Here is a 24,461-nt window from a genome sequence, read left to right on the forward strand (position 1 = left end):
TTTCATTTTATTTTCAATAATCTGTATGGCAGGAAATTGTGGAAAAAATTATCCAGTGGTTTATCTTTCATGCTTTATTTGACCCATCCATACTATGTCTGAATACAAGGTTTCACAATGAGCTGAAGGGCACAAAGAAGAAGAGTCTCAACCTCAAACGTCATCTATCCATGTTCTCCAGAGACGCTGCCTGATCTGTTGAGTTACTCCAGGATTTTGTGTCTTTTGTTGTATTACACAGTGGCGCAGCCGTAGAGTTGCTGCCTTACAGCTCAGAGACCTGCATTCGATCTTGACGACAGGTGCTGTCTGTGCAGAGTTTGCACGTTCTCCCCATGACCTTCTTTGGTTTTCTCCAGGTTCCTCCCACACTCCAAAGACGTGCAGGTTTGAGGGTTAATTGGCTTGGTAAAATTGTAAATTGTCCCTAGGACAATTGTAAATTGTCCCTCAGGTCGGCCGACTTGGGGCTACTCACTATCCCGCGGTCTAGGCTTAAGCTCAGGGGTGACCGCGCTTTTGCGGTTGCAGCTCCTAGACTGTGGAACAGCATCCCTCTCCCCATCAGAACTGCCCCCTCCATCGACTCCTTTAAGTCCAGGCTCAAAACCTATTTCTACTCCCTAGCGTTTGAGGCTCATTGAGGAGGCGCTGTGAACTATTTGCGTCCTACTGTATGTTTCATTTTTTTCCTTAGTACCTAATCAGATGTACAGCACTTTGGTCAACGTGGGTTGTTTTTAAATGTGCTATACAAATAAAATTGACTTGACTTGACTTGACTAGTGTGTAGGACAGTATTAGTGCGTGGGGATTGCTGGTTGGTGTGTCCTGGATGGGCTGAAGACCCTGTTTCCACGCTGTATCTCTAAACTAAACTAACCAGCATCTGCAGTATTTCTTCACAATGAGTTGCCTTGTTTCTACTGGGAGAGTCACATGAGGTCTGACCACATTTTATAGCCCAAAGGTAAACACTTGTGTTTTGCTACTGACAGCGAACACTGGGCATCGTGCACAATTCTGCATGGCAGACTTCAGGAAAGAAGTTGAAAGCATATATAGGGTATATGGGACCATTGTGATTCTTATGAAGGATACAGAGTGACTGGGGAAATTGGAATAAGTCTACTTCCAGCCAAAGTGCCTAATGGAAGATAGACACAAAAAGCTGGATTTGCTCAGCGGGACAGGCAGCATCTCTGGAGAGAAGGAATGGGTGATGTTTCGGGTCGAGACCTTTCTTCAGATTGGTCCAATGAGAGGCTTACTAATGTTATAATGGCCAAAAGAAATACAAGAAAGGATGACATTTTCACCCAGATGATTGTTAAGATTTAGCAACTGAAACCTAAAATGGGTGTCAGATGAACTTCTAATGAAATTTTCATAGTCATAGAGCACAGAAACAGGCTCTTCGGTCCAACTTGCTCTGCCGACCAAGATGACCTATCTGCACGTCCCATCTATCCACCCATGTCCTATATCTCCCCAAACCTTTCCGATCCATGTACCTGTCCAAATACCTTTTAAATGTTGTTGTAGTATCGAGCACAATTGAGCAGAGGACAAATCTACAAGATTAAGGAAGAAAGGTTAAAGTATGGTATCAAATAAGCTAGTTCCCTCAACAAATTGATACAGACATGGTGCTCTAAATTCTCTTAATCGGCATTGAAAGATTCTAAAATTCTATAACTACATCATTCCTTATTTTAAACGCACACAGAAACTAATGAAGGTAGTCACTGACATTAGTCACTGACTAATTTACTTCTGCTATTTATATTACATTTTGAGATGTGCTCAGCAGGTGGTTAGCTGAATGCCCTGCAAATGGCTGAATATTTCTCCGGTACTTGGTAGGAAAATACATGCTCATCCTTGATCTCTTGCCTTGGTTCCACCTCATCTGAGGATTTAGCATTCACCTATGTCTTGCCATTGTCCTCCACAGTAAACGGCTCTAACCTCAGGGATGTTTGCAGTAATGCTCAGTTGTGGATAACTCATTTATGGAGACATGAAGGACATTGTTCCATTAATAGATTTGGCCTAAGGAGTGTTGTGAATGCCAGAGAGGCCCATGATAATTTATGCAGTTCAAAAGCAGATGATAAATAGTGACACATGGCTTTATTCATGTTAATTAATTGCTTTACAGACTGTGATTAGCAAATTCATTAAGATTAATGTAATATTCAGTGCTTTCAAACTTTTTGTCCTCTTTGCAAATTACGGAATTGTTGAACCATTACCAAAATAGTAAGTCTGTCAGTATTGTATCTCTTTTAAAAAAAAAACTGAAAGTACTTTGTCAGCTCACAATAAAATTAACTAAATGGCACCTGAGAGTTCATGTGCTTATTTTAAATGTTTGCTGAAAATCTTCTGCGTTTTCATTCTTTCCTACTTGAAGTTGTTAGTTATCTAATATCTTGCAGTTTACACTCAAAATGTATGTTTATGGTATGATGCTAATCCTAAAAAGATGTAACAGTAATCCTATTGCATCGGTCTCAGTTGTGATCTTTCTTGACAGAGTGAATATTGTTGTAACAATTTTTAAGATTAACGCTGAAATCTTCTCCATATTCAACACATGACATTTAGAAAATCTTAAATTATAAGGCTATCATTAGAAGTGCTGACTCCTGTAAGTAGGCAAAAATGAAGCCGATTTACATATCGTGCCTGGGCTACCTAACAATGAAACATTACATCACAGGCAGCATCTCTGGATAGAAGGAATGGGTGACGTTTCGGGTCGAGACCCTTCTCAACACAAAACTGGTCATGGGATGCTGTCTGTCCCGCTGAGTTACCCCAGCATTTTGTGTCTATTTCTCACCAACTTCTCCAGATGCACCATAGAAAGCATTTTATCAGGATGCATCACAGCTTGGTTTGGGAACAGCTTTATCCAAGACTGCAAGAAATTGGAGCAAATTATAGGTGCAGCCCAGACCATCACACACGCCAACCTTCTTTCTAGTGACTCCATTTATAACTCACGCTGCCCTGGCAAGGCCAGCAGCATAATCAAGGAAAGGTCCCACCGTGGTCACTCCCTCTTCTTCCCTCTCCCATCAGGTAAAAGGTATAGAGGTGTGAAAACACACAGCTCCAGATTCAGGGATAGTTTCTTCCCAGCTATTGTCAGGAAAACGGAATCATCTTACCACAACCAGAGAGCAGTGCAGAACTACTAACTACCTCTTTGGTGACCCTCAGACTATCCTTGATTGGACTTTGCTGGCTTTACCTTGCAGTAAACGTTATTCCCTTATCATGTATCTATACACTGTAAATGGTTCGATTGTAATCATGTATTGTCTTTATGCTGACTGGTTAGCACGCAACTAAAGCTTTTCATTGTACCTCGGTACTAAATTGAACCATCTTTGGTGTAAACCAGCATCTGCAGTTCCGTCCTAGACAATGAAACATTACCATCGTCAATCTTTTTGTCATACACCATTAAAATAATTAGCTCAGAAAAGTGTTCGTATCATAATTTTAGACTGCATTATATTAATTTTCAAGTCCTATCTTCTTGAGGTAGGTACATAAACTTTTTCTTTGTAGCATTAAGATGAAAGTTATTTGACTATATGCTCAAATCTATAGAGCAGTGATTTTGATCCTATAGCTTTAGTTTATTCTTGGTGATGGCTAGAGTATTCACCTCATGAAAGTCATGGTAAACTACATCGAGTTAACATTTTCAGCGCTGGCTTTTTATGGAATAGCTGTAGTGCAGTCATTCATTTTACAACCTAAGGCATGCAGGAGTCAGATAAATTGAGAGGATCAGAAACAAGACTGTTTGCCACTCACAATATGTGTATTAATACACAAGTCAATGAGAGAGATGTACACTGACTATTAAGTAGTACCCTTTTCAGTACTGAAAGTACTTTCAACCTATGCACTCTAGTTCTTGATTCCCCTACTGTGGGAAAAATACCACGTGCATCACACTGCTTATTCCCCTTATGGTCTTATACACATATATAAGATCACTCCCCAGCCTCCTGCAGTCCAAGAATAAAGTCTTAGCCTGCCCACTTTCTTCCTATAGCTCAGACCCTCGAGTCCTGGCCGCATCCTCATAAATCCTCTCCGCAGTTTTTCCAGTTTCATGGCATCTTTCCTATAGCAGGGTGACCAAAACCGAACACAATTCTCCAAATGAGTTCTTGTACAACTGTAAAACATAATATCCCAACTTTGAAAATCTATTCCCTGGATGGGAAGCATACCAAGAGCCTTCTTCACCACTTCATCTCTCTGTGAGACCACTTTCAGCAAACTATACACCTGTTTCCCTAGATCCCTCTGATGTACCATTCTCCTTGGGCTCCTTTCATTCACAGTGAAGGTCCTGCTCTGGTTTGATTTACCAAATTTCAATACCGGATACTTCAATTTAACTTCACACATTGCCTCTTTTTCAATAAGCAGGTTTGAGTGATATATGTCAACCTTTCCTGAGGTATATGTCTATGTATAGTTGATGTGAAGAGTTTGAAGTTTATTAAAATTCCTTTGATGGGATTTTGACAATAGCAAAAAGACACAAAGTGCTGGAGTAACTCAGCGGGTCAGTGAGCATCACTGGAGAACATGGATAGATGATGTTTTGGGTCGAGACCATTCTTCAGACTGACAGGAGCAAGATGTCTTCAGGTGTTGCTGTTTGAGGTCTGCTTTGTACTTACGATCACCTCTTTGCTCACAACAGTGAGTTCCATCAGAGATTGGGAACTGCAGGACATGTAAACTAAATGTCACGCAAGGCATTCGTACCTGTATCAGGGTAGACTAAGAACTGGAATTTAGAAGACTGAGGGGGGATCTTATTGAAACATATAAAATTCTTAAGGGGTTGGAGAGGCTAGATGCGGGAAGATTGTTCCCGATGTTGGGGAAGTCCAGAACCAGGGGTCACAGCTTAAGGATGAGGGGGAAGTCTTTTAGGACCGAGATGAGAAAACATTTCTTCACACAGAGAGTGGTGAGTCTGTGGAATTCTCTGCCGCAGAAGGTAGTTGAGGCCAGTTCATTGGCTATATTTAAGAGGGAGTTAAATGTGGCCCTTATGGCTAAAGGGATCAGGGGGTATGGAGAGAAGGCAGGTACAGGTTACTGAGCTGGATGATCAGCCATGATCATATTGAATGGCGGTGCAGGCTCGAAGGGCCGAATGGCCAACTCCTGCACCTATTTTCTATGTTCCTATGTTTTTCTATGATACACCCCAACAGCTTCCAAACATTTTGCTGCTAGTGACCACTGCTTTTAAGAAACACAAACAGATTTTTGCTTTTGATAGTTACTGTATACTGTTGATACATTTAGTTAGTCTATGGATTCTTCAAATCATTTCCCATTATTGCATAGTAATGCTCAGAAGCATGCTTGGCACAATTTAAATACGCAGATCATTACTCAATGGCTGGAGAATAGCGTTGAGTCGGGAGGGGTGGATCCTGCATGTACCGGCAATATTTAGTAGGTGCTGGGGAAAAGGTTCTACTGAGGGATTATGAACGCCTCCGGGAAACATTGAAAAGCAGAACCAAAAAGGTGATAATCTCCAGATTATTACCTGAACAGTGTGGAGATTGGCAAAGAGCCATTAAGGTTGGAGGGGTAACCATATGGAACACAGCATGGAACAGTAAAAGTGGGTTCCAATTCATGGAACACTAGTATTAGTAATGAAGAGGAAAAAGCTGCTCCATTGGGATCGACTTCTTTTGAACTGTCCTGGGACCAGTATCCCAGTGAATCACATAAATAGGTTGTAGATGGGGGTTAATGCTAAATAGGAAGTGGGGGGATTACAATAACAGGATGCTTAATAAATCAAGAGAAAATTAGAGAACAGATTCACAGGATAGTGAGGGACATTGACAAGCAAACTTTGACAAGCGAGGAACAAAAATGTCAACAACAGTAGGCAGTACAAACTCAATCCAGTGTTAATATGAACACTGAAAAAAAAAGAAATTGTTCTTTATGTGGGACTGACCCAGAAAGGTTTTCTCCGAGATCTTCGGTTTCCTCCCACACTCCAAAGACGTACAGGTATGTAGGTTAATTGACTGGGTAAATGTAAAAATTGTCCCTAGTGTGTGTAGGATAGTGTTAGTGTGCGGGGATCACTGGGCGGTGCGGACTTGGTGGGCCAAAAAGGCCTGTTTCCGCACTGTATCTGAAATATGAAATAAAATAATATGAACAAGCTTGAGGGGGCCAGTTGTCTTTTTTTGTGCACAACATTTTCCCATGGAAGACATTGGGACCAGAGATGTGCAGAGTGCAAAGCTGGAAGAGATAAAGTACAAACCACCCTAATCCCTTCAATTTTATGGCACATTGAGAACATGCATATTTCCAAAGGTAGACAAAAAGCTGGAGTAAATCACTGGAGAAAACGAATAGGTGACATTTTGGGATGAGCACTTTCTTCAGGCTGAGAGTCAGGGAAATGGGAGATGAGAGATATAGATGGAGATAGAAAGATATGGAACAAATGAATGAAAGATATGCAAAAAGTTAACGATGATAAAGGAAACAGGCCATTGTTAGCTGTGAGCTATGTGAAAACGAATTACAGACAATGTCTGAACAAGACGACTTTGAAGCCAGTACAATGACTTGGGTGGGGGGATAGATACCACTGGGTTGTCAGCTGCCTAAGCGAAATATGAGGTGCTGTTCTTCCAATTTCCATTTGGCCTCACTCTGATAATGGAGGCAGCCCAGGACAGAAAGGTCAGTGTGGGAATGGGAAGGGGAATTAAAGTGTTTGGCAACTGAGAGATCAGGTAGGCCCAGGCGGACTGAGCAAAGGTGTTCAGTGAAATGATTGCCCAGTCTCCAATTTAAACCTGCATTTGAAGTTCCTTCCTATGCATATATCCAACATGTCCCTGTTTAAAGCACCCCTCAAATTTAAATTCCTATCTGTGTCCTTGAGTTGAGAAATCTGCATTGGGCATGAACATTTCAGAGTATAAATATATTGTAGCACACAAAAAGACTTCTATCACTATTATTCAATGAGGTAATGAGTTGGAACATCCTAGAGCATTTGCGATGCTCTGCCCGATAGAATCTATCTCACCAATGAAAGTTTATTGTCATTGCTTAGCCCAGCATTGCAATTCATGATGATCACCAATTTGCTGGATTTACACCTTTTTTCACGTCTCTGCTACTTAGAGTGAAAAATAATACTCCACACGACTTGACAGTAATGTGATTAAATGGTGCTTTTTCTGGCTGCATTTAAATGGCATGCTTAAATGTGCTTGCTGATCGAGGCATTGATTGGGACAATAAGTTTGTGAAATGTAGCTCAGAAAAAGCTAATCCTATTTCATTTCTGAAAACAATTGATCCATCCCTGGGATATTTGCAGGTGGGGATTATCATTGCATGACAAATCATTCGGTCATCTGTTCAAACTCCTGTCAAGGCTGCATCCACACCATATGTTTTCAAATATATTTGTGCCATTGCAATAATTTGATAACTCAACTTGATGAATGATTAATTCATTTTGAATGCCACAAATTAGCATTTTATCTTTCAATTTAAAATAAAAACACACTTTCACTTTCCTTGTCACTGACTAATGGCATCTCTCAGATCTGAAGTATAACGCAAGGTCTAGAGCTAGGCAAAAGGAGGAAGCAGAGAGAAGCATTTTTTTATTATTAAGCTATGGATAACAATTGTACACTTAACCAACATAATAAAGCAGTCCAAACGTTTGGCATTTGACACATGCCAAATAACGACTCTCGTGAGAGAAATAGAACCAATGCAGTGTTGATTGCCAAAGTGTGCTGTGTCCTACGATATCTTATTTGAAATCCATTGCCATTAGTTTTTTTGTTAATAACGTGAGGAAAGTTTGATGAACATGAGCAATGTGCTGAAGTTCATCAAAGGAAACACATCTTTTGGGAAATAACAGTAGAAGGGTATTTGTGACATGATTGTGGCTGTGGAAGGTTGTAAAATACTAGTCTAAAAGTATTTAGCATCTAGGGGAGATTTTATTTTCTGTAGTGGTCCCTATGTTAATCTAACAGAGTTGACAGATTAGATGGAAGTGGGAGACTGAGGATTACAGCCACTGAAACAAAATATAAGTGTACTGACTGGTCCACAAGTGCCCTCCACACCTTCAAAGTATTCTGATGATACAGTTTCAATATCTCTGTTGGGTAAATCAGACAACCCTGAGCTGCACCAACAGAGCATAAACAAAGTGGTCGAGTGGAGTGATAATAATGCTCTTGAGATTAATACAAAGAAAACAGACGAAATAATATTTGGTTCACCATCCGACTCTCATATAGTTCCTATTGTTATCCATAATGAAAAAATCAAGCAGGTGTGCTCATTTAAATACTTGCGTGTGATGATAGACCATCTGCTATCCTGGAAAGACCACATTGAATCTGTCTCCAAAAGGTCAAAACAAAGAATTTATTTTCTCCGCCGCCTGAGGTCCTTTGGGGAGAGTAGACAAATTCTTCTTTTGTTCCTTACTTCTATGATTATGAGTGTTCTTCAGTATTGTAATACTACATGGTACAAGTGCTTGTCCATCACTTTAAAGTCAAAATTGCTCCACCAAATGAAAATGTGCTCATAGATCGTCAGTCAACCCCTTGAGAAACTTTATGAATCAGCCTACCACAATAACATGCTAAGGTTGGCCAACAACATTGTCTCTGACCCCGACCATGTCCTGAACAGTGAATACGAATTGGTACCATCAAATTGGAGGTACAGGGTACCAAGATTTAATAAGGTTAGACTGAAGCACACACCATTGTGCACCAGTCAATCCTGAAACTAAACATAGAACTTAATCCCAGATCAAATGTACGTTGAATGGTCTTGAATGTGTCATCATTTGTGATTGTAATGTTATGGTGAATATATGTATCCTCGTTTCTTGTCTTACATTCTTTGTCTTTGTTGATGTTGCAAGTGGAGCTGCTGAGATGCAAGAAACATTTTAGACTTGATCTGACAATAAAGTATTATCGTATCGTTATAATGAACCCAATCACTCCCACACAAGTTCCCCAGTTCAGTTCAGCTTAGTTTATTGTCACCTGTACCGAGGTACAGTGAAAAGCTTTTGTTGCATGCTAACCAGCCAGTGGAAAAACAATGCATGATTACAATTGAGCCATTCACAGTGTACAAATACAGGAGGGAAGGGAATAACATTTAGTGCAAGATAAAACTAATAGGACAAGAATGTTTTCACAGTCCCCTGCTGCACTCCCAATACACTCATGACTGTGCAGCCAAATGTGGCTGTAACTCTATCTACGTTTGTAGATGACACCACTGTGGTGGGCTGGATCACAACCAAACTCCTTGGAGACATTGTAGCATAACAGTTCCAGAGAAAAAGTCCAATGCAGAGAACTATGTTCTACAATGTGGAGAACTATGTGGGAACTATGTTCTCCACATTGTATCTTTCTCTTCATTCTACCTATTGTGCTTGAGTTTGGCTTGATGTATTCAAGTATGTACTATCTGATCTGATTAGGCAGTAAGCAAAACAAAGCTTTTCAATGGAGCTCAATGCACATTGAATAATAAACCTACACCTAAATAATCGGTCAATGGAAAGAACAAACATTTCACAAGTTCTACTTTTGGTCACACAAAATATGAAAATGTGATTTACAAAAGACACAAAGCTTCTTCTTTCGGGCCAATGTTAATTTTTGAGATATTGTTAGCTAATAACAATCAGGCAAATCCTAGAATGCTACCTGTGACCTTGGCTTTTAATCATTTTCTTGATCGGAGCATCAAGAGTCAAGAGTCATTTAATTGTCATAAGTACCAAACCAGAACAATGAAATTCTTACCTACAGCCGCACAGCAGGATTGTAAGTACACTAGTCAATAGATAACATAATAAACAAACAAAAAAGCTCAATAAAGAAAAGACCCCACTATATAGTGCAAAACAAAACAAGAGGCTGAAGTCCCCCGTGCAATCAAAGCAGTTCATAGTTTTGTTGGTGTTTGTTGTGTTCAAAAGCCTGATGGCTGCTGAGAAGAAGCTGTTCCTGAACTTAGTGGTCATGGTTTTGGGACAGGTATTACATATCCTGTGGTTGCAGGGGAAAGTACTTGGGGAGGAAGTGGTTTGGGTGCAAAAGTATGAGTGAACTAAGGTGTTGCAGAGGGAGGGGGTTCTGCAGAAGGCAGAAAGGAGTGGGGTTGGGAAGATGTGACAGTTGGGATCATGTTGAAGGTGGCAGAAATGTTGGAGAATGTCACACTTTGACTTGTGCCTTGCAGATGGTGCAAAACCCTTTTGGTTTCAGGAGATATTTCATTCAACACAGGATACCTAGCTTCTTACTACTTTTGTTGTCACATTATTAATATGACTGATCCAGTTAAGTTTCTTGTCAATGGATGTATTTCACATAAAATGAAAGCACTGAGAAATAAAGTAATGATTACGAAGGAAAGTGATTTAGTGTCATAAATCATCAGCCTATCAAAAATCGTTCTACCTGCAGACTACTAAGATATCTGAAGAAGGGTATCAACCCGAAAATTTATTCATTCCTTCTCCCGAGAGATGCTGCCTGTCCTGCTGACTTACTCCAGCATTGTGTGTCTATCCACCTATCACTTGCCAGGCTTTGTCCAGGCCCTCTTCTCTTCTTCCCCCCCTTGCCCCCAACTCCCCTCGCCCCACCACGATCAGTCCTGACCGAAGAAGTCAGCTTTCCATGTTCTCCAGAGACCTGACCTGCTGAGTTACTCCAGCACTATGTCTTTTCTCATGAGACCAAAAGGTAGGATTGATAGGATGAAACAGAAAGGAAAATAAAATATTAACATATATAAATAAAAGGACTGTTATGCAGAAATACATTTTAAGCAGTTAAAAAAAAGAGCACAGAATTCCATTTTGTACATGCAGTTCGAAATTCAGTTACAATGCAGTCAATTAAATTGAATGTAGGAAAATGACTGCAGATGCTGGTACAAATCGAAGGTATTTATTCACAAAATGCTGGGGTAACTCAGCGGGTCAGGCAGCATCTCAGGAGAGAAGGAATGGGTGACGTTTCGGGTCGAGACCCTTCTTCAGATTCATAAAATTGAATATTGAGCAGAGAGTGAAATGGTTTACTGTCACAGCAAAGATCAATTTGTATTAATACTGAAGATGAATGTCCTTTCTCATGTTTTTTTAATATATGCAACCACTATTTACTACTTGAAGGGATGCGATATCACAACATGTCACTTCTTGGCAGTCATTAACCAGCACTGCATAATTAAAAAGATATTTTTTAACATTAATTACCAGATTTAACTCTCCACACTGAATTCAATGGACAATTAATGCAGAAATCCACCCACAACTCTGTCCCATCGCACCTTACCATGCAACGAGAGGAAATGCAACACCTGTCCATTCGAGTAATTTGAGAACTTTCAGATTATCACCGCAGCTATTTTTGTGATAGAAAGGTCTGGTAATGAGTCATTTAGAACTCCCACGCAAGCAGCTCTCACTTCTTTTCTTGTGCTATTACCACCCTTTTTGCTTTGAACCTTCATCCCACGTCTCTGAATCCCATCTGCCCTCCACCCTGTTGCAGGGACTCTCTTCAGTTCTCTTCCAGCCCAATATTCGTCAGCCTCTGTACGTGTTTAAAACTAATTCCATATCCAACCTTTTTGTTTAAAGTGAAAGTTTGGCACCCCAAAAAGTCAACTGTTTCTTTTGCCGCAGCTGCTATTTTACTTGGTAAACATTTCAATCATTTTCAATTTTATTTCTACCACCTGCAGTATTAAACTAGGTCTTGTATCTGAGTCACTTTATAAGTTCACAAGTCATAGGAGCAGAATTAGGCCAGAAGGCCCATGGCTGATCTATCTTCTCCTCTCAACCCCATAACCTTTGACACCCTAACTAATCAAGAACCTGCCTATCTCTTCCTTAAAAATATCTATTGACTTGGCCTCCACAGCCATCTGTGGCACTTAATTCCACAGATTTACCACCTGCTGATTAAAGCTATTAAAACATATTTTTGAACAGCTGGTAGAACATTGATCGCACATCTGTACAGCATGGAAATAGGCCCTTCAGCCCACAATGTATGTGCCAACTTAAACTAATTTCATCTGCCTGCCCATGATCTACATCCCCATATTCCCTGTCTGTTCATGTGCATGTCTAAATGTTTACTAAACCTTGCTATGCTATATGTTTCCAGCACATTCCCAGAAACAGTTTTAGGCTCCTATCCCTCTGTGAAAAAAAAAACCTGCCTCATAAATCTCCTTTAAACTCTCCTCCCCTCAATTTAAACCTACGTACTCTTGTATTTGACATTTCCATCCCGGGAAAACACTAACTATGCAACCTATCTATCTCTCCCATAAGTTTATATTCATTTATCTGGTTGCACCTCAGTCTACAGAGAAAGCAATCCACATTTGTCCAATCTTACCTTTAGCTAATACTCTCTAATCCAGGCAACATCCTCTCCAAAGCTGCCACATATTTACAATCATACAACGGATACACATCCTTCGGCCCAACTTGACTATGCTGACCATGATGCCAGATCTACACTAGTCCCATCCGCCCATGTTAGTCCATGTCTCTCTTATCCATGTACCTGTCCACATGCCTTTTGAATGTTGTTATAGTAGCAGCCTTGACCACCTCTAACAGCTCGTTCCATATACCCACCACCCTCTGTGTGAAAAATTTACCCCTCAGATCCCTATTAAATCTATGTCCCCTGGTACTTGATGGGGAAAGGACTCTGCGCATTTACCCTACCTACCCTCCTGTAATGCAGCAACCATATCCTCTGGCTCAGACAATGCTACTGGCTCAGAAAAGGAGCTGCTAAAACAATGGGATCTTATTCCTATTGCTGTTATGGTGGAACAGATTTTACATTTATATTTGGAGGGGGTGGGACAGATAACAGCAAGAAATCCAACCTTGCAACAGATTGTGGACATTATATCATATCATATCATATCATATATATACAGACGGAAACAGGCCTTTTCGGCCCACCAAATCCGTGCCGCCCAGTGATCCCCGTACATTAACACTATCCTACACCCACTAGGGACAATTTTTACATTTACCCAGCCAATTAACCTACATACCTGTACGTCTTTGGAGTGTGGGAGGAAACCGAAGATCTCGGAGAAACCCCACGCAGGTCACGGGGAGAACGTACAAACTCCTTACAGTGCAGTACCCGTAGTCAGGATCGAACCTGAGTCTCCGGCGCTGCATTCGCTGTAAAGCAGCAACTCTACCGCTGCGCTACCGTGCCGCCCTATATTTAGATTTAAGTTTATATTTTTGCATTGTGAAGCTTTATCTGCAAATTCTGATTAACAATTAGTTTTATTCCCTTAAACCTGTGCATGCATATTTCCAAAGGTCAAACATTTATGGTGTATGATGTATTTAATTGAGATTTCCTATCAAATGGCCAGTAAATTGTTGAATTTTAATTTAGCACTTCAAAAAGTTACCTCAATAACCTGAAAAATAGGATGATCCTGGCTACAAAGTAAATAAAACTTAGAGACATAGTCAAACAGCATGGAAACAGCCCCTTGCCCATGCTGACCAACATGTCCCATCTACACTATGTCCATCTGCCTGCATTTGGCCTATATCCCTCTAAATCTATCCTATCCATGTATCTGTAATTGTTTCTTTAATGTTGGGATAGTCCCAGCCTCAACTACCTTCTCTGGCAGCTTGTTCCATCTATCCGCCACCCTTTGTGTGAAAAGTTACTCCTCAGATTCCTATCAAATCTTTCGCCTTTCACCTTAAACCTATGTATTATTGTTTTTAATGCAAACCATGGAAAGGTGCTAATTTGCAGATTGTATTCAACTATTTTGCAGACCGACAATGCAGCAATGACGTAAATAAAATTATTTAACTTTCTCATTAGAAAATTGAATTTGGCATTGCTTACCGTCTTTGAAAGCTAACAGGAAGTCACAGCAAGTTCACTGATCCAAAAGTAATCTCTTATGCTAATGATCAATATTTGCTTTTGCAAGGGAAGGAAAATAGTGTAGCTTTCCCATGTCAGAGGTTTTCTGTCCCAATAGGTCAGAGCTGCAAAGTATTTCAATCCAGCAATTCAGTTGAGTTTTGAGATTTGATCAAGAGTGTTTTATTGTCAGAAGTCCCAGATAGAACAATGACATTCTTACTTGCAGCAGCACAACAGAATATGTAAACATAGTACACTGTAAACAATGATAAACGAGAGAAGAAAAGTTCAGTGTGTATATTCACAAGCACACAAACATGCAGGATATATATATTGTGTTTACATACACACGCATATACTCAAAAAACAATACTAGTGCAATAATAATAATAATCTATTGTAGTTCAGAGCTTATTTGAGGTTGTAGTGTTTAATAGCCCGATGGCAGTCGGGAAGAAGCTGTTCCTGAACCTGAACATTACAGTTTTCAGGCTCCTGTACCTTCTTCCCGATGGCAAGGGGGAAATAAGTGTGTGGCCAGGATGGTGTGGGTCTCTGATGATGCTGACTGCCTTTTTGAGACAGCGACTCCGATAAATCCCTTTGATGGTGGGGAGATTAGAGCTGGTGATGGACTGGGCAGTGTTCACAACTTTTTGCAGTCTTTTCCGCTCCTGGGCGTTCACGTTGCCGAACCGAGCCATGATGCAACCATTCAATATGTTCTCTACTGTACACCTGTAGAAGTTCAAGAGAATCCTCTTGGACATCCCAAATCTCTGTAATCTACTCAGGAAGTACAGGTGTTGATCAAGATCAAGATCAAGATCAAGATAGCTTTATTTGTCATCCAATATTGGATGAAATTCGGTCACCCACAGTCCAACAATAAAAGCATTAAATAGGCATTCAAATTACACAACCCCAAAACCCCCAAAACACAGTCCAACAATAAAAGCATTAAATAGGCATTAAAATTACACAACCCCAAAACCCCCAAAACACAGTCCAACAATAAAAGCATTAAATAGGCATTAAAATTACCCAACCCCAAAAACACACAAAAAAAGAAACATCCATCAAAGAAACATCCATCACAGTGAGTCTCCTCCAGTCCTCTCCTCACTGTGATGGAAGGCCACAATGTCTTTCCCTTCTCCCGCTGTCCTCGCCCGCGGCCAGGTTGTTGTGGTTGCACTTTATTTATAATTGGGTCCAGGAAAGATCTTCGGAAATATGCCAGCCCAGGAATTTGATGTTTTTGACTCTCTCCATGTTGATATAAACAGGATTGTGGGTCCTCATCTTTCCTCTTCCAAAGTCCACAATCAGTTCATTGGTTTTACTGATATTGAGAGCCAGGTTGCTGTGCTGGCACCATTTGGTCAATCGGTTGATCTCACTTCTATACTCTGACTCATCACCACCTGTAATTCGTCCAACAACAGTGGTGTTGTCGGCGAACTTGAAGATGGAGTTCACACTATGTCCGGCTACACATTCATGAGAATAGAGTGAGTAGAGCAGGGGGCTGAGCACGCAGCCTTGAAGTGCTCCCGTACTGATTGTTAATGAGGAAGAGGTATTTCTGCCAATTCAAACAGACTGTGGTCTGTGGATGAGGAAGTCGAGGATCCAATTGCAGAGGGATGCGCAGAGACCTAATTCCATGAACTTAGTAACCAGCTTTTTTTTTAAATCAAAAATATTTATTCAAATATTAAAATAATATATACAATACAATAAAACCACAACAGAACCCACCACCAGAATACTATACAAACAAATATACCAATTGAACCATTATACAATCCCCATTCAGGATGCATCCAATCCCCCACGGTGCCCAGCGGTCCCGGAAATCCTCCAAGGTGCCTGTGGACAGCGCATAATCCCTCTCCAACACCACCTGGGCATGGATGTAACCCCGGAAAAGGGGTAGGCAGCTGACTCGGGCAGAGCCCTCTTCCGCCTGGCACCGTGACTCGCGCATGGCCAGCTTGGACAGGCCCAGGAGCAACCCAACCAGGACATCTTCAGCCCTACCCTCTCCCCTATGCACAGGGTGTCCAAAGATGAGGATGGTGGGTGAGAAGTGCAGCCAAAAGGCAAGGAGCAGCCCCTTGAGATATTGGAACAGGGGCTGCAACCTCCTCCGAAGCAGACTAAGGAATGGCTCCACGCAGATGGCGTACAGTTGGCCTGACATGGGGCAGCCCTGACACACTCCTCTACGGAAGGGAATGGGGGCCGTCAAGGATCCGTTGACCTTGACGAGGCACTCCGCAGTGGCGTATAGAAGTCGGATCCGGGCCACAAAGTGCGGTCCGAACCCAAACGCCCGCAGAGTCCTCAGCAGATACTCGTGATCCACCTGAACAACCGTAGTCTGCGGCTCCCCCTCCTCCCGCCCAATCCCCTCCGCCCCGGCTGGATTATGGGGCTTGCGGACTCCCTAACGGGAGGTGATGGAATGGGTGGCAAAGTCTTATCCCTGGGGGGTTTGTTCCCCAGGTGCTTTATCTTCTTCGCCACCTTGGCCCCCCTCTGTTGACCCTCCCCATCCCTAGGGTTCCCTGACTTAACTACCGGGGGAGTGGGAGTGGGGGGGAGGGGGATTAGTGGCACCAGAGGCAGAGGCCTCCGCCCGGTATTTCTTCCGTGCAGACGTGGCACCTCGGGCGTTCCGATGTCCAGAAGATGGTCTCGCCCATCCTGCTAGACACGGAAGCGCCCGTCGACCACCTCCTCCCGGTCCAGCAGCAACACGCCCTTCCTGCGAAATCCCATGGGTATTGGGGTGATGTCGGTGAGGATCTACCCCAGGGTGTGAAGGTGGGGAAGGATGGCCTCGTTCTTGATGCAGGGCGGGACGTTGGATAGGACCACCCGCTGCGTGGTGGACCCCAGGGGCTCGACCTGTAAGAACAGTCCACCCACTGTGACGCCTTTACTTACAGCCACGTTCACCCCCTCAACGGACTCCAGAAAGAACACGCCCTTCCCGAACATTCTACCCACGTACACAATGCCTGCAGGCTTGGCCACCACTGCCACGGCAGCAGCGCATTCCTCCGGGTTCATTTGGGGGGGCATGTAGCACCTGACCCCATGTTCAAAAGGTAGGTTCCTCATGGGGAACCGGGCCCCCAGAGGAGCAGCCGAAGCAGCTGAAGCAGCCGCCTTAGCATAACTCCCCGAAGGCCCCGATCCCCCAGAACGCTGACCCTGCATGATGTCAGGCACTACAATGAAACAAAACACTGATACACAAAGACAAAGACAATGCAAAAAGCATGGGCCCAAGTCCAAACACGCATACCAGTGTAGAACAGTTCGAGGGAGGGAGGCGAGTAGTGTTGCCTCGAAGGTCAACAATGGCGGCTCTCACTAAAAACTGCTGCGCAACGGCCTCTTCGCCCGGGTATCTCAGTTCTCCTGCGTTCCCTGGTGAGCTGCAGACTTTCACAAGCATTCCCCGTTGGTCTTCGCTGCTCCTGCAGCAACGAAACGGATTCACCTGCAGTCTGTTGTTGTTGGAAGCCTATCTCCTGGAGAGAGGAGGCCCCTTCAGCTCCAGGTCTCAAGGCCGCAGAAGAAGGTCGAGGGTGCAGAAAATTCCCACACCGCACGAAAACCAGACCGGTCCGGTCAGTAACGACGAGGCAGTGTGGGGGGGGGGGGGGGGGGGTTGTTCTGGACACAGGTGTATCAGTCCAGACAGGTTTTTCTCCCCCTTTTTGTGCACCACAGTTTCCTGGCAGGTTGCCAGCCTCAGTAGTGGGAGCTGAGCAGTCAGTTGATAACACCGCTCGTAGGCCCAAAACACACAGGAACCTTTTAAAAAAGATTTCTGTAGCGCTGCAGCGATACCCAAAGATGTTTAGAGTACCGCTGTACCTCCTCCGAATTACAAAGATGTTTACAACTCACTTGTTCGAGTGATTGATCAGAGCTCCGTGGCACCACACCTCCTCCTGTAACCAGCTTGGAGGGGATGATGGTATTGAACGCCGAGCAGTAGTCTATAAACAACAGCCTGACTGTTTTTATTGTCCAAGTGGTCCAGTGCGGAGTGGAGAGTCAGTGAGATTGCATCCTCCGTTGACCTGTTGTGAGGTGAGGCAAACTGCAGTGGGTCGAGGTTCTTGGTGAGGTAGGAGTTGATGTGCACCATAATCAACCTCACAAAGCACTTCATCATCACAGACGTCAGTGCCACTGGTCGATAGTAGTTGAGGCACGTCATCTGGATCGATTGATGAGGTGGGCGGAGGAATGGTTGATGGAATTTAATACAGAGAAGTGAGAGGTGTTGCATTTTGGGACATTGAACAAGGGCAGGACCTACACAGTAAATGGTAGGCCGCTGGGTAGTGTTGTAGAGCAGATGGATCTTGGAGTACAAGCGCATGATTCCTTGAAGGTCAAGTTGCAGGAGGATAAGATGGTCAAAAATGCTTTTGGCACTTGTCCTTCATCAGTCAGAGTATTGAGTATAGAAGGTGGGAGGTCATGTTGCAGCTGTATAAGACATTGGTGAGACCACATTTAGAATATTGCGTTCAGTTGTGGGCACCATGTTATAGGAGAGATATTGTCAAGCTTGAAAGGGTTCAGAAAAGATTTATGAGGATGTTGCCAGGACTAGAGGTTGTGAGCTACAGGGAGAGGTTGAGTAGGCTAGGTCTCTATTCCATGGAGCGCAAGAGGATGAGGGGAGATCTTAGAGGTGTACAAAATCATGAGAGGAATAGTTTGGGTAAATTCATAGTCTTTTACCAAGAGTAGGGGAATCGATGACCGGGGACATAGGTTCAAGGTGATAGGGAAAAGATTTAATAGTAATCTGAGGGGTAACTTTTTCCACACAAAGGGTGGTAGGTGTATGGAACAAGCTGCCAGAGGAGGTAGTTGAGGCTGGGACTATCCCATTGATTAAGAAACTGTTGGACAGATACATGGATTGGACAGGTTGAGAGATATGGACCAAGCGCAGGCAAGTGGGACTAGAGTAGCTGGGACATTGTAAGCAAGTTGGGCCGAAGGGCCTGTTTCCACACTGTATCTCTCAATGACTCGATGACCTTGCTCTTGTTGGGCACCGGCATTATTGGTGCCCTTTTAAAGCAGGCGGGAACATTCCTCAGGAATGAGGTTGAAAATGTCCACAAAAACTCCAGCCAGTTGGTCTGCACAGGTTTTGAGAACTCGACCGGGTATACCATCAGGTCCAGGCGCCTTCCGCGAGTTCACCCCCCCGAAGGATCTTCTGACGTCGGCCTCTGTGACTATGACTAATACCATCAGGACGTATGGGGGCTTGGGAAGGCACATCAGTGTTCTCTAATTCAAAGCGTGCACAGGATGTAAATTTCCCCGGTGTGGGACAAATAAAGGAATATATCTATGCATTGAGCTTGTCAGGGAGTGATGCTTTGCTGTCACTTGAGTTGCCTCCAGGTTTCGCCTTGTCAGAGGTGATTAGACATAGAACTTGCATTATGCGCATCAGAGTAAAGCAGAATCAACACTGAAACAAAGGGCTAAACCAATTCTATTCTTTTCCAAGGATCTTTCACAAAAACAGTAGTATCCCTGCTGCTGTCATTAATCAATGCATTTATGTTACAATATCTATACTTAAAATGTCAGCTACACTCTTTTGCATTTTCAAAATATATTTGTAAATAAATATTTTAATTTGCTTTCGCCAGTAAATTCTCTGCTGTTTCTTTAATTCTGCCGATCAAAAGAAAGTGAAATTGTAGTACGATATAATCAGGCAAAGAGAATTGCGCGTGAGAGATAATTGGCTCTCTGCAAAGGGCAGATGTTCAATAAATATTTAGCTTCAGGATTATAGTGTCAGGGGACAAGGTCCAGCTCCAGGAAATGCTGTGAATCAAACTGAAAAATGAAAATATCCAAAAATAACACCATGCTCCAGAGAGTGCTGTGTGATATTTGCGATGGGTGGAAACATTTCCTCAAACAACGTGGTAAATTAATTCATTGAGAACAAATTTACTAATGGATTTTCCATTGAGCACATTAAGATCTTTCCCAATGCGTAGCACTTGATAGCAACATTGCAACTCTTTGCATCTACCGGTACCTCATTCACCATTCAATGGACCACTTTTGTTTTATTTCACTATGAACAGTAACTTTAAGAATATGTTAAGCTAATGGATTATAGGCCTTTTCCGAGATTGCTGAACCTGGATTTCATCTGAATGATTTAGGTGAAATTCTGCGATCGTGTTGCTGAACTAGAGTTATATGTTTAGGAAGGAACTGCAGATGCTGGTTTACACCGAAGATATATCATATCATCATATATCTACAGCCGGAAACAGGCCTTTTCGGCCCTCCAAGTCCGTGCCGCCCAGTGATCCCCGTACATTAACACTATCCTACACCCACTAGGGACAATTTTTACATTTACCCAGCCAATTAACCTACATACCTGTACGTCTTTGGAGTGTGGGAGGAAACCGAAGATCTCGGAGAAAACCCACGCAGGTCACGGGGAGAACGTACAAACTCCTTACAGTGCAGCACCCGTAGTCAGGATCGAACCTGAGTCTCCGGCGCTGCATTCGCTGTAAAGCAGCAACTCTACCGCTGCGCTACCGTGCCGTACCGTAATTGTAAAATTCGCACTCAGCAAAATGTTGCTTAAAATGGACAAGTTGCTGGAGTAACTCAGCGGGACAGGCAGCATCACTGTACAGAAGGAATGGATGACATTTCAGGTTGAGACTGAAGAGTATCGACCCAAAATGTCACCCATTCCTTCTATCCAGAAATGCTGCCTGCCCTGCCGTGTTACTCCAGCATTGTGTTTATCTTCAGAGTTTTATGTTCCTAAATTATGGAAATCATAAAACGGAATCATAGGCAGAGTTATAAACTGCAAGGAAGCTAATCAGCCAAGTATCTATGCCAACTTTTTGTGGCGTAATTGCAAATAGAAGTAAAAAATGTTCCAAAATAAACACTGCACACAAGCACCAACATCTTCATCAACATTGTGCTTTGCTCCTAATTGCACACAATTAGCTCCACTCAGCAGACCATGTTGCTCAGAAGGTCTAGGAATTAGCAGCATCCAGCTTTGGGATTCTGCTTCCAAAATTAACACTTTGTTTCAAGCTCTGACAAGTGAAGAGACTATCTGGCAGACAGAGGTTAAATATTTAAGGATGTTCTTCTCCTCAGTGGAGAAAGAGCATTCAGATTGGCTTCAAGAACTTGTTTTCCATGTGCAGGGAACACATGGAAGCCCATAGTAAAGGGTGGAAAGAATGCACTACATCATGAACTAACCATCCACACCCATCCTATCAGGAACCCTCTGCCTCATCTGTTGTAGAGTCTGTGGGTCACATATTGGCCTCGTCAGCCACCTCGTAAACCATAAAGTAAGAGTGAAAACATATTGTCCTTCATCTCCACATACAGCTATCTGCAAACCACTACACATTTGCTCATCTAATTCACAGTAATCTTTGAGAGCTCTACCATACAGTCCCATCAATGTTATGGTACTTTATTTATCACATGTACTGAGGTACAGTAAAAATCGTTTTTGGATACAGTTCAGTACAAATATCACTACACATAAGCATTTAGATACATATTAGATAAGCATCTCAAATACAATACAGATGAAAAGCAATAGTTACTCTGAGACAGTAGAGAGGATCGCCAGTGTGATCATTCCCTTTCAATTTCTAAGTTCTACCCATAAAGCCTCACTGCATAATCCCTCAAGAATGTGCTCTTTTATCATGAAAGCCATGTCCTCACTGAACTGCCGCGGAATATTCAGCTGCCAGTCCTGCCTTTCTCTCAGCCATGCTTCTGTTATGGCTATAGTAGTACAGTTCCCCTGAGTCAACCCATACCCTGAGTTTGTCCACCTTGCCTGCTGATCCTCTCCATTGAAATAAATGGTTTAAACACTGTTCTTTCATCTCTCTTTAACGTGCAGCTGCCTGCCCTGTCAGCATATCTTGCTCTCCTCGACTACAATATTTTCCCCCAACCTCTCATCTGCCCCCTTTCTGCTTTGGGATCCTTCCCTCTGCCAATGCAGTTTAAATCCTCCTGCCAATCCACTTGCCAATCTCCCTCCCAGGATATTGATGCCCTCCAGTTCAGGTGCACCTGCTCCTTTTGCACAGGTCACCTCTGCCCCAGAAACAATCCCGAATGATCCAAAAATCCTGAATCACAGCTCCCTGCATTAACTCCTCAACCAGGTTTTTATCTGGTCTAACCATCTCTTCCTGCCTTCACTAATGTGTGGCACTGGCAGTACTCCATAGTTTAAAGACATAGTGCGGAAACAGGCCCTTCGGCCAACCGTGTCCATGCCGACTAGCAATCCCCCATACATTAAAACTATCCTACATACACTAGGGACAATTTACAATTATACCAGGCCAATTAACTTACAACCTGTACCCCTTGAGTGTGGGAGGAAACCGGAGCTCCTGGAAAAAACCCACGCAGGTCACGGGGAGAATATACAAACTCCGTACAGCCAAGCACCCATAGTCAGGATCGAACCCAGGTCTCTGGCACTGTGAGGCAGCAACTCTACTGCTGCGCCACCATGCCCGCCCATAAATTACCATCCTTAGAGTTCTGCATTTTAACCTCTTTCCCAACTCCCTCGGGTTACAAATGGGTTCCGCTTTTACAGACGTCCATAAATCAATTCTATCCATAAATTAGAAATGCACAAAATTACTCAAAATGGTAACCACAGCTCCACAACATTCTATTGACGATGTTTAATAATGGCATGTTGTGATGGGCTTCAAGTATCAGTGGATGGTACTTTCTCGACCTGAAACGTCGCCCATTCCTTCTCTCCTGAGATGCTGCCTGACATGCTGAGTTACTCCAGCATTTTGTGAATAAATACCTTCGATTTGTACCAGCATCTGCAGTTATTTTCTTATATTATTTAATAAAGTATCATCGCACAATTATCAATAAATGTAATTGCTTGACAATTTACAAATCAACTCTTTTAAGTGGCCTCCCAATGTGTGACTGGCAGCCTTTGTTCTTAAAAGTCAATGCTGTCTGATTATTGCAGGGAAGTAACAGTAAGCAAGATTTTTTTTTCAAGACTAGTTCTCATTTGACCAACAAGAAAAAAACAACCAATTAAAGTAGAGGGATAGAGGACACTAGTTCTGTTGCTCATAGGAATGAACGAATATACGTACATTGGCCTTTTGAACGTAATATATAGGAGCTCATTCACATGTATGGGTGTCCATAGGTTTGGTTTGTATAACTTGGGGATGGGCACCATTTAGATTGATAAGAAGGCTCATGGCACCAAAAACCAAAGTGCTAACAATATAAAATCCGAAGCAGAATTTTATACACCTTTATAAAATCACTACTCAACCTCCTACACCCCAAAGAATAAAGTCATAGCCTTTCCCTCCAGCCCAAGCACTCATGTCATGGCAACATCCCTCGTAAATCTACTCTGTACCATTTCCAACTTAACAACATCTTTCCTATAATGGGGTGAACCAAACTGTATACAATACGCCAAATGTGGCCTAAACAATGTCTTGAACAACTGTAACATAGTATCCCAACTATGTGGTGGAAGGAATCGCAGATGCTGGCTTACACTGAAGATAGACACAAAATGCTAGAGTAACTCAGCAGGACAGGCAGCATCGCTGGAGAGAAGGAATTAGGTGAAGTTTCGGGTCAAGACCCATCTTCAGACTGAAGACCCAAAACATCACCCATTCCTTCTCTCCAGAGATGCTGTCTGTCCCACTGAGTTACTCCAGCATTTTGTGTCTTTCCCAAATTCTAAATTCCCTGAATGGAAAGGCCAATGTGCCAAAAGTCTTCTTCATACCTTTCCATCTACATACAAAGCTACTTTCAGGGAACGTTGCCAGTTTATTTATTGCCAAGATATTCTGTGTCAAGAAGATAGATGTCAGATGACTGAACTTAAAGAATAGGAGCAGATAAAACATCATAATGCCCAAATAATATTTTGCCCAACACCTTAGAACGGGTGACTCCCTCGTCTCATTTAGTTTAAATCTCCTTTTACTAAACCAAAGTTTAGTAAAAACTCACTCACTCCGCCCATCACTTTTAAACCTGACTTACATTTCCATTCTTGGTGTTACCCAGGAGTTCTTGAGCTCAGGCTCTTAAAACTACAAATAATTCGTGGATACATTTTCTCCTGACCAGAGCACAAATAATCAAAGATTTCAGAAGCTGCAGACAAGATTTTAGCTCATCCTTCCTGCTCCCTGAACTGGATAATTAACCTTAGGTGTGAGCATTCATATA

The sequence above is a fragment of the Rhinoraja longicauda genome, chromosome 1 (assembly GCF_053455715.1).
Source record: "Rhinoraja longicauda isolate Sanriku21f chromosome 1, sRhiLon1.1, whole genome shotgun sequence".
Lineage (NCBI taxonomy): Eukaryota > Metazoa > Chordata > Chondrichthyes > Rajiformes > Arhynchobatidae > Rhinoraja > Rhinoraja longicauda.